General features: G+C 32.9%; 1 protein-coding gene across 2 annotated transcripts in view; it reads left to right on the top strand.

Annotated features, from left to right (window-relative positions):
- The first annotated feature begins 1178 nt into the window (after positions 1–1178).
- Positions 1179–12699, top strand: part of LOC105215889 (F-box/LRR-repeat protein 16) — a 173397-nt gene continuing 161876 nt past the window's right edge. Inside the window, exon 1 of one of the 2 annotated variants that reach the window (XM_011190086.3) lies at positions 1179–1605. The gene's annotated coding sequence lies outside the window, so the exon portion shown is untranslated. Of the gene's footprint in view, positions 2105–12699 lie in introns of both variants that reach the window. The other variant, XM_011190078.3, reaches the window with a different exon arrangement.

The raw sequence follows: 12699 nt of genomic DNA, 5'->3' as shown, positions 1-12699 counted from the left end.
TTCGTACATTTTTTTTTATTAAATATGAATATTTTTAAATATATAATTTACATAAATACTTAATTTTAATAAAAAAAATATTTTTACTAATTGTTTTTATATTTTTATCAAATATTGGTTTTTAATTATTTTTTATATAATTATTTAGTATATTTTTTTACATTTATTAAATACTTTTTCTATTTATTTTTTTTGTAATGTTTATTTATCGAGTTTTTCGCACTATTATTTATTTTAATAACTTTCATATTGTTTTTTAATTATTATTATTATTTTTTAATTATTATTATTATTTTTTAATTATTATTATTATTTTTTAATTTTTTAAACTATTTTTTCGTTAAGATTTTGATATTACATATATTTTTTAATATATTTCAGAATTTACTCTAAAATTTTTTTTAATTTTTATATTTTTTATTTTTTAAATATTTTTTTATAGATACATATATTTTTAATATTTTATTTTCAATATATTTTTTTTTATTATTATATTTTTTATTTTTTATATTTTTATTTTTCTCTATATTTATTTATAATTTTTTCTTATTATTTTCTATCTTTTTTTTAATTTTTATTTATTTATTGTTTTATTTAATTTTTTTTTTAATTTTTTATATTTTTTTTATATATATTTTGTAGTTTTTTATATATAATATTATTTTAATTTTTTTTTGGTAACATTTTTTAATAATATTCTTCAAAAACAGTCGAACTCAAAGAATTTCAAAATTTTGAAAGGTCACATTAACACCCCAAATCTCACATAAGCACCACCAACAAAAATCACTGCTTCCTCGTTTCTACTTCCTTTTCAAATCTTTCGAACTAGTTAAGTGGCAAATTTGACAGTTAAACAAAGCACGAACAACAAACACCTGTCAAATTCAATGATTTTCGAATAAACACACTCATTAAAAATCTTAAATTTCGCGCATATGAAGACTGCGCAGGTACTCAACTGATTTCAAGAGAGAGCATTTTATATAAAGATGTATGTATGTTTAACACAACAACACCAACACAACCTCGCAACAGCCATGGGGTTGCGCGCTCTCACCCACCATACACAAACAAATACACCTGTGAGCAGTGAGTGGAGGGATTAGTGGGTGGGGAGTGTGGCACATTTAATACGCATACGCGTTAAAATTTGAAAATAACAACAAATAAACTGCGCATGTGCCATAAAAGTGTATTTGTTTGCAGCCTCTGACTCGCTGCTCTTTCGAACAACTCGATGAGCTCGTTTATTTGGCTTTCGAAAATCTGTCTTTCACGCCAACAAAGAACACTTTGAATGCAGTTTCAAGTCGTGCGCCAAGTCAAACGGAGTTAATGCTCGAGTCAGTTCGCTGTTGGTAAAGCAGAAAGTGACCAAAGAAATAAAAAATAAAAAAATTTGTGAAAAAAGTAAAAAAGCAATTGTTGTGGCAAAAGCAGTGAAAAGCATTTCTGTGCGAATAATTGACAGGCCTAATAACACATTGTTGACAGCCAGCACATTGTTGTTGCTGTGGCACAAAACGGAAAGCGGAAATTATTAGCGTCTGCTGTCAAATTGTTGACAGGCCTTCTTCCAGTTGGAATTGCCATCAAAATCAGGTGCTTTGAAAATACAACAATACAAATACTAGAATTTACTGTGTTGAAAAGAGTGGACGCCCTTAAAGAATTTCGAATTTGTTGCAAGTTTTGGGTATTGTGTTGCCACCAGCCACCAGCCACCAGCAGTGGTGGTGTGGGTCAGCCAGCAAAGCCCAGCGTTTGTGTTTTGGGGTGGAAAGGCCAGTTGGTGTGTGTGGAAAATGAAATGTGAAGTGTAGCATTAGCAGCAGCGATAGAAACGTCTGCAAGTTGTTTAAAGAATTGATTTTTTGTTGTTTGTGCGTGTACAAGACCGGTGTGAATAACAGTAAACAGCAGGCGTCTATTAATATTTATAATAATTATTGTGTTTTTGTTGTGTATGTGAAGAAGAAATTTTGGAAACATTTCTAGTGTGTTAATAACGTGCGCTTAACGTCTGCAAGTGTTGACGCAACGGCGGCGCAACAGCAATAAAAGCAGCAACGTGTGTGTGACGGCGACGCGTTACATGCAAGTATGTTGAAAAGAAACCACCCTTTTAAAGTTGTAGACAAATCGGTTATTTATATTTAAATGTTTATAGAATATAAATTATAAAAAATAATACACTAACGATAAATCATCGAATTTTAGTTGCTTTTATGTGAGATGTGTTTAATATGCTCTATAAAAATTGTTACAATTTTATATTGAAATAAATTTTAAAGCTCAAAGCGTTATAAATATATTAAATGAAAATATGAGAATATAGAAAGTTATTAGAGATTCATAATTACAAAGAAAAATTAACAAATCTATAAATATATCGCAATATTAATATTTAAATTAAATTTTTTTTCGAATGTGTGTGCAAATGAATAACAAATGGAAGACCTTTTTGTTATTTTAAATAATAATATTATAATTCCCTCACCTTTTAATATATTAATGTTTAAAAATGCGTTAATTGAAATATATTTTCTAATCTCTTTGCAATATTAACACCAAACTCTTTCTATCGTTGAAAAAATGCCAAATCTGTTCAAAATATTATTGTGTGCAATGTGATAATTTCAAACTTCCTACTCTAAGATGTAATTTCCTCAGCATTTAACAGACAGCTTAAAAATTTCCTACTGAAATATTCCATAATTTTCAAAATTTCATAAAGCAAAAAGATTTTTCGGGTTCGATAATACCAAAAGATTCTAAAAAAAATTGCTAGTCCATAAATCTGAATTTTTGTGCTTGTATTTCAAGTTATGGATTCTATATGGGTGATTCTACGATAAGAGGTTTCAATTGCATAGAGAAAACGGCCAAAGAAAAACTTTGGATTTTTTTCATGAAACCTCTGTATTATGATTTTTGTCCCTTTTATTTATCTTCTCACGTAAGGGCAAGTCACTTAATACATATTTTATTACTTTTTCGACGAGCAGGGTAAATACATCGGTCAGGGGAGAGACGTAAAGTTTATGGTAGATAATTATTTTACCAAAAACAAAAAATTAATTTAAAATAGTATAACAAATTAAACGTACTCTCTTTTTCGGATAAATAAACCATACACTTAAAATACCAAATCAATAAATTCACTCTTTATCCTAAATAAACGAAACAAATATTAAATATAAAATCTTAAGATCTTTCAAAAACATTTCTGACTTTTTAAAGACGTAATATATCATCTGCCCTTTCAAAAGAAGATTTGGCATGGGGAGAGTCTGGCCAACCCGATCTTATTTATATACACATATGTATATACATTTGGCGTATGGATGTTGACATCGTCCATGCTTCTGCACCATAAAGCAGGACGGGGATGATAAGGGATTTGTAGAGTTTGGTTTTGGTTCATTGAGAGAGGACTTTAGCATTTAAATGTCCACTCAGTCAAAACTTGCATCTGTTGGTAAGAGCGATTCTTCATTGGATAGCGAGGCTAATATTTTTGGTTTTGTTGATGCTGGTAATGGCTGGAGGTGGGGATGGGGTCATGTTCAGAAGTTTACGCAAGAAAGTATCAAGACTCAAGCAGCTCACGACTTCCTGCCCGGGTGTCATGATGAATAGTATCTCCCCTGGTTTCTAACTCTTTCCCTTGGCAGTTATTTTGCCATTTGGCAGGGTAGATACATAAAAAAGTCGGGACACAAGTTAATTTTAAATATTATATGAAATAAACAAAATAATTTTATTTTTTTATTTAACAATACTTAATTTTAATTATTTTACTTCCGATTGAATTTATTAAATTTAATCTCATACAAAAATATATGTATTGTCCGAAAGTTAAATAAAAAGTACCAATGGGACAAGCCAGGGGAGATACTTTTTTAGACTTTGTAACGAATTAAAAAAAAAAATTGCGTTAATTATGCAGTAAATTGTAATATTATTTAATACACTACATTAATATAAAAAAATAGCATAAAGGACAAAAACAATACTTTAAGCTGATTGCCGCACAAGTTACCTCTTATCGTAGAATCACCCATATAAAGTATAATTAATTTAATTTCGTCCATTTCATATTTTTGAAATAAAGCGTTTATGCTGTTTTTTTTTCATTTTTAAAACTTATTGTGACAGTGGGTAAACCTTCTTTAATTTGAATGAAATAAGTAATAACTATCAATGATTTTTGGATTCAATTTTTGGGAAATATTAGGAAATATTACTAAGGGAATAAAAGATTGCTTAAATACATTTTATTTGAGATCCATATTTTGTAGAAACATATCAAGATGAAGCATATCAAAGATGAATATCTGAACAGTATTAAGTGAAATTTCTATTTACAAATTCCGAAAACAAATAAATTAATAAACCAAAAATATTTAGATAGTATGTACATGGATAATTCTCGTTATTGAACGAAGGCAAGAAATATTACAATTTGAATTTTGACAGACTTTGAACAAAAAAACTGATTATTTATAAAATGTTAGATATATATATAATGGGAATAAAAAAATTTGTAACTAAAATATAAAAAATCCTTCGTTCAATAATGAAATATCTTTTTGGATCTTACTCGGATCGATTTAAAAATTGGAGACTATTTTAAACATATTATACTATTTAATAAGAAAAAAATTTTTGAATTTGCTGTTGTTGCATTTATTCAATTAAGTTTATTAAAAAATGTAAACAGATGTCAACCTATTTAGTACAAATATTTCCAACTACAGTGGAACTTCCATAACTTGAAGATCTCCATAACTCGAACACTTGAATTGGCAATAGCGTTTAGAAATAAAATTTCATACAAATTTCCTTCCCTAACTCGAATTTCTATGACTCGAAGTTCTTCATAACTCGAACTTTTGAAGTGGCAATGGAAGGCAACTTTCATAAAAATTTCCTTCCATAAATCGAACTTTTCGACCAGGGCATAATACAAAATTAAAAATTTTGTTATCAAGGAACAATTTTAGGAGAGTCCCTCTATATCTTATGGAGGCAAACAAAAAGTATGATATTACACGTATGAACTGCATAAATCATGTAACAAAGGCATGGAATACAAACGTCAAGAGCCAAACAATTGCAAAGTGCAACAAACAAAGTTCAGAATACAGCTTTTTGAAAAATTTGTGTTTTAATGAAAATTCTATAACTCGAAGTCTTTCTAACTCGAAGTTTTCTTGTGGATTATGGTGATTCGAGTTAGAGAAGAAGCATTATGCTTTTTTAAACATTTCACAATAATATTTTATAACTATCTTTATTAAACACTATAAAACTCTTTAAATTTTAAATCTTCGAGTTTTACACCAATAATAAAAAAAATTTAAATAAAGTTGATTCAGTCTTTCTACAACTTGCCGTTAAGTGGATTTCTTGTGTTAGAACATAGTTTACCTTCGACCGATTTTACTACTGTTCCTAAAAAAATGAGTTTGAACACTGAAAAAATCGTTAAAACATTAAAAATCTCGATTGAGTTCAATTGAACATTTGATATAAACTTCTGTGATTTTTTTCTGATTTCAAAAACAATCAAATAAGGAAATTTAAAATATAAATTTCTAAAATTTTTGTTTAACGAAAACACTGTGTATATTTAAATCATAAATTATGACTGTGCTAATAATAGCATTTTTTTTAATTTAACCTCATTCGTTATTTTCTCCACCATTTGAATATAAATAAAATTTGTCCAACTGGCACTCCCACAAACAATTATTAGGTTCATATAAATCAGGTGCGCGACATTAAATACATTTCGCAGCGCATTATTCATTTTTCAAAATTCAAAATTTTTTGCTTATAAAATAATTAACAAAAATTAAACAACAACAAAAATAAACAAATAAGAGAAAATAAAAGAGCATCACGTGATTTACAATTTGCTTATTTTGTTTCTAACGCTGCAGCGACAACAGTGACAGCAATGGCTGTCAACGTGTGCACCCATTATTTATGTACATACATATTTACATTTTATTTTATTTTCGCCGCAACAACCCCATTGTAGTTGTACACAGCCACGTATGAGAATTTCACACATATGCATTTATTCCCACATATCTACATTCATGTATGTATGTATATGTGAGTTCCTTGTTTACAGAGGTCGTGATGTCATTTGCCAATATGGCTTGAAAGCAACGCCATGGAAATGGAAATGGAAATTATTTGAACTCTGAGGAAAATAGTTAAATCATACGTTGGCCGAGTTTTATTTGCTTTCTTTTTTATTTCCTTTTTCCTCGAAAATAAACTCAAATTGTTTGGTTGCTTTTCTTTAGTATTCTAAATTCAATATTCGATAGTCCACCACACGTCGGAGAAAATAATCTTTCTTAGTCAGAAGCAATTGGTTGATAGAAGATGTTTAAGAGTTTCATTTGCCTGTAGAAGACTGTAGTGCTGCCTAGTTGTATGAAGAAATATTCTTTTAGGAAATTCTTTCGGTAAAAAAACAATAACAATTCAGATTGCGAGATCACTTCAATAAGTCTTTAACAAGGACCCAGTTCAAAGAGATCGCTCCAATAGTTATCTAAAAGTAATCTAAAATCCACTAGAATAGCGAAAAACATTACATATAGTTTATGGAAGCTGGAATATTAGGTCTACAACTTTGCTTCCGCCGTTTTCCAATAGATGTCTCTAGGATCAAGCACTGGTCGATTAAATCGATTAAATCGTTTTATATCGATCTTGGACATTTGTGTCAACATTAACCCAACAAAATATTTGTAGAGATCTGTTTGCATCCCAAACTTATTCTCAACTGAATATGTCACTTTTTGAGCCGAATTCTCGACATTTGCGTGAAATTTTGCTTTTATTTTTTAACTCCAAGAAAAGTGCGGCTGAGGCTCACAATGCTTTCGGATATGTACGGTGAGGCTGTCCTAAGTGAAAAAAGCCTTAAATTTACAAAAAAACGGCGAAAGCAAAGTTGTAGACCTTCGAAATAATTCCTGGACCGATTTCAACCATTTATGCCACCAAACTATATTATATCCAAGACTATACATACGCTCACTTAATTTTACTAAGATATCTCATATATTAACCGATATATGCGGAATAAAGTCCAACGGATGTTTGAAAATCAGTTTATCAGGTATATGGTGGCCAGAAGAAGTATTGACCTGCTTTTCCTTTGAATATTTTTTAGAATAGCAATGAGATTTATCGATATTTTCAGTAGAAAAACTTAATCAACAGCGCTGAGGTCCTAACGATCCATATCTGGGTCCGATAGTCCGATTGATTTTTAGTTGCGTGATTACACACTTTCGTTATCTTCACTGGTGCTTATGTTATATATTGTCGTAAAGGGCCCTAATACAATTATGCCCATATTTAAGCAGCAACTGGAAGACACTTCTTATAAATAGTAACCCAATAAGACGATACGCATACGATAATTTCCACAGATATCAGTCTATATATTCCAAGAACCTAAAGCGGGATGGATGTAACCTTATCCTAAACTTGAAAAAGAACTGGAACTGGTATTACGGCTTCTCCAAACCTACATGAAAATATGAATTTAACATTGTAGATACACATACACTCATACTCATCATATACACATACCATATTTATATATGTATGTGTAAGTACAAATGTACATGTGTCTGTGTGTACCCCAAACATGCGCTTAAATGGTTTTTTTCTTTGTAGACAATAGCTCGTTTGTTATGTGAACATTTTCCTGATGGAAGTATAAAAAATATTTAAGCGATTCCAAACACGCATATGTCTACCCTGCCTCTCTGCACTTTCAACTTGAAATTGTCGCTTTTGGGCAAAGCGGAAACGCGTGTATTTTATTTGAAGTCGCACATATTTACAAATATGCCACATATTCCTACATACATACACATACAATTTTGTAAATGTAGTCTGAATGTTAGTAGCATTGCATGGCAGATGCCTAACATTCATAAAAAAATATTTACCAAGGATATTCTTTATGTCTTCCATCTGAGTAGAAATATTTTAAAACACTACTTTTCATATATAGACTGATATACTTTTGCTTAGATTATATCACAACCTTAACTGTTTAAATATTTAACACTTCATAATCTATATTTTACTTTTTCTAAGATCGATTCCTATGTGATTTTTTCTATTCGAGAAGTCTAGACTGACAAGTCTCCATGTTGAAAGACTCTCCAATAATAATAGTGTTTATCCTTCTTTAATCTTTCATAGAAAACATTAGGCTGTAAAAAATGATATCGTTTAGAGTTTGAGTTTCTTTCATCCTTAATTAAATATATATACAGAGCCCAAGAAAGTATCTCTTATATAAGGAATAACTAGCTTAATGAGTGTTTCAATTCCGTATTAAGAGCTTTAAGACGGGTAACAAACTTGTGGAGTACACGATCATTGCGGAATCGTTGGATACTGCAAATCAGACAAGCTTGCAAGAGAGGTTACCCTAGTGACATTATCACCGGAAAGAGGGCGGGTTGGCAGCCCATGGTTCATTTGCGCACGAGCGTTGGACTTACAGACAACGCATGAGCTCGCCAAGCGCTGGACAACAACCAGCATCTGTGCAGATGCGAGGTCCTTTTGGCCCGCAAAGGAGCGTAAAACGCCCTACGAACTGCTTTCTCTCAGCAAGGTCCATCTCGAAGCGGTCATATGTGTGTTTACTGGACACTGTCCGATAGGTACACATGAGGTGAGACTAGAAATCCTGACAGATGCTAGTTCCAAGTTGTTTAGTGGAAGGCGAGGTGGAATTTCCTTTTCTAATTCCTAGCATTTGAGGTTGAAACACCTTGCCAGCCTCACCTTCGGCGAACCTCGCGAATCGCCTGGAATTGAAAAATTATGTAATAGATTCCAAGCACTTTGTCGAATCGAGAGAGTCTTTCTGATCCATAAGGAGTTTTTTTTCATTCATACATATGGGACATTCTCTGGAAAAAAAGCCACTTGAAAAAAAATTTCTTTATTTTCTTTGGCAATGATATATCTTATAGTACATGTAAAACCTAAAATAAAACATATGGTTTTAGGACTGTGTAACGCGGGGTTGCCATATTATAAGGGGCCAAAGTTTTTTGTAAAAAAATGTTCGAACCGCCATAACTTTAAAACTAATGAACAGATTTTAAAACACCATGTGACTTTTTTGTACAGAATTTCTCAAACTTTAAAACTGTGTATCGTAAAAATTTTAAAAATTAATATTTCATAGCAAAAAAAGAAATTTTTTTTTTTTAATTTTTAACAATTTATGCCCCCTTCGATTTTTTTCGAAAATATCTTAAAATGTTCCTTATTTCATCACCTTTTTACCCCCCAAAGGGAATTTTGGGACAGCAATATTTGTATGAGCTACAAATAAAAAACCAACTCAGAACATGATGAAAAATCATTGATTTATGCACTATTATTATCAGAATTTAGCGTAACACAGGATTAACAACGTGGACGTAGCAGACATTTAATCCCTTTTTGTTTTTTCTTATTTTTTAATATTTTTTTTAATTTTTTTGTATTTTTCAAATTTTTAATTTTTTGTTTGTTTTTGAAGTGCTTCTTAATAAACTAATCTAACTAGAACTTATAAACTTCTTGAAAAACATTGAAAAAAATTTACTTCACGACACTATGAAACAAAGTATTCTAATCTCTTCACACATATTTTTTATATATTTGGTGCGCCACTCGTTTCCCCTTTTTGCTTTTTGGCGCCAACTGGAAACACCAAGTGAAGCCAGGTCACTTTCCACTTGATCCTTCCATCGGAGTGGAGGTCGTCCTCTTCCGCGGCTTCCTCCAGCGGTTATTGTATCGAACACTTTCAGAGTTGGAGTGTTTTCGTCCATTCGGACAACATGACCTAGCCAGCGTAGCCGCTGTCTTTTTATTCGCTGAACTATGTCAATGTCGTTGTATAAATCGTACTGGTCATCGTTCCATCGTCTGCGGTATTCGCCGTTGCCAATGTTTAGAGGACCATAAATCTTGCGCAAAACAGAGTCGTCCCATCGGATGTTGTCATCGTTCATGCTTCAGCGCCATACATTAGGACGGGAATAATGAGCGACTTGCAGAGTTTGATTTTGGTTCGTCGAGAGAGGACTTTAAGTTAGTTACTCTACTAAAATATCTCTCAGAGCCAGTTCAACCATATATATTTCATATTTTAAAATGGATGACTAAATATTATTTTTGAAACAATCTTGAAAAAGACGCGGTAGCCACTTGAATCAGGGAAGCTTGTCGAATCGTGGAGGTTCTAGTCGGAGAAAATTATAAACCATAGTCCCTTTCTTGGTCGAATTAAGGTAGGAACTATTAGGGCAGGAACAATTGTCCATCTGACGTATTAAAATACAAACACCTTTCTTTGTTTTTTTAAGAAATACCATTTTTCATGCAAAAATCTTGATCAACAGCTAAACATAAATAACATAAAAATACCGTATCTAATATTGGATTTAGAATATTAATGAAATATTAACTCATAAATTATGCATTGCCTTTTTTAAATTATTTTTAGAAGGCACGATTGTTTTCAGTTCCTCATGGAAATAAATACATAGTAACGGTGGCACCACTATTCCATATACATACATATATATATTTATTCTGCTATTCACGTTATTGTTGTAACTGTCGCATTCTACTAGAGCCGCTGTGTGTCATGGCATTCTGGCTCATTGTTTGTGATATCGATTTTCCTGAGGCTACCACTAACCGAGCCACCAATACACCAGCATTTAGCCAATATGGCTGTGTAAATACAAATATACATACATAACGGTAGATGCGAATGCCAGTTTAGTTACCTATATGCGTGTCTGTATGTATGTTTGTTGGTTGCTTAACGGTACATGTGTACTCGGTTACACAGTTCTAAACTCGAACTCCATCCATGCCTTTATGCCTTTGATGTGGTGCGTTAGCTTTACGCAAACAAAAACAAAAGCAGCAACAAATAAGAAGTTGTCTATGGCATAAATCTTGTGCTTTCGATTTTCGCTTATTATTCGCCTTAGTTGCTTTGACGTTAGTGTTCACTTCAATTTATTCTACTTCGACTTGGCTTTAACGCTTATTTACTTTGGCTTCTTCTTCTTCTTCAGCTGCTTAAGGATTTATATTTTTTGGCGAAACTATTTGGCTAGTCGGTTAGCCTGACTCGTGCGTATCCTTTTGCCGCCAGCATATGGCCGTTATAAAATCTCATTTACTTTTCTTCTATTTTTTCGTCGTCTTCTTCTTTCCTAGTCTTAATTTTATTATTGTGAAATCGCTTTTACTTTACTTGGCCAATATAATGTGCGCTTGTTTGCTGCCTTTCTGTCCGCTGTCTGTCTGTCGGTAGGCAATGAGTTAAACAGGCTATAAAAGGCTTTACTTCGTAGCGCATTTTATTGTTTGCTTGAGAACGTGGCTAGAATTACTGTGCTTTGCGAATGACGTGTACAAAAATAGACGGTAATACCCGAGTGAAGGCATGCGTTGATAGACAGGTTTTAAATTAAAATATACATACATATTTATTCTTGTTATAACGGTATTTTCGCAACAATAAAGTGAGAACTCATAGATAAATCAGTAGTAGAAGGTCATATTTGTAACGAATCTTTTGTAAAATAACTGAATTTTTGATAACTAAAAGAAAGAGCTCTGGATTATTTGGAAGAATTTCAGATGAAAGATGATCAAGACAAACACCTAAAAAAGCCCAGTTGAGGGCTTTGATTCGTATAAAGCCTAAAAAGTTATACTTCTCATAAGGGGTCTATAATGGCTTTGAAAAACGAGCTATCGTGGGCTAGCCAACTCCAAATGGGTCTAAAATGGCAAAGGTGTCAATGTATTAACTAGAAATTGGGGATACTTAAAGAGTATATTGCAGATAGTTCACTGTTTTGGCTGTCCGCTCCTAGATCCTGTGGAAGGAAGTTTTGGCTGCGCCATGTGCCGTTTATTGTCCGACTCAATCGACGTGCCTGATTAGTGGCTGGCCTATCGGTGTGGGGCTTTCCACTGTCCGAGGCTAAGCCTCTATCTCGCTTCAGAGTGAGAGCCCTGGCTTCACTGGGAAATTTGACGTAGTCCCTCGGGCCACCAATCGCCGAAATTGGTAGCGGTTTGGTCCTTTGGTTCGATTCCTCGACCTTTTCGTTTATTACTAGCAGGCGTGGTTTGCGGTGTCGCTACTTCTGCCTTTTTGCTAGTAGAGGGAACCTCATCATCATCCCTGTTATGTTCCTCGAAGAGAGCTCTCTCTTCCGACGTTAGCCGTTCCAGGAACTGCCACCGTTTGACACCAGTTCCTGGTTTACGAATAACTTCGCTCCTTTGACCCCGTTAAAGGGTTGGTCGGTTTTATAGCGTGTCCTTTTCCGTTGTCAGATTCGGCGTCTTTAGAGGTGTTGTCATTGTTGATTTTTTTTGTTTTTGTACATCTTTTCCTTATAATCGGACGCTCGAGCAGCCAAGCATTGCGATCTAAAATACTAGAGAGGAACTTACGATCCGCCGAGCCAGCGCCCCATAACGCGGTAAGGCAACAGTTACTTCCCAAGGCGGCCCGGGAAGAACAGCACACACGCTCTACTCCAAGGCGAAGCGCGTGTCCGGCTAAGCATCTGAACCAACGACTAGGTACCTACC

Source organism: Zeugodacus cucurbitae, chromosome 4 (genome assembly GCF_028554725.1).
Source record: "Zeugodacus cucurbitae isolate PBARC_wt_2022May chromosome 4, idZeuCucr1.2, whole genome shotgun sequence".
Classification (NCBI taxonomy): Eukaryota; Metazoa; Arthropoda; class Insecta; order Diptera; family Tephritidae; genus Zeugodacus; species Zeugodacus cucurbitae.
This window is presented reverse-complemented; position numbering and strand designations above follow the sequence as displayed.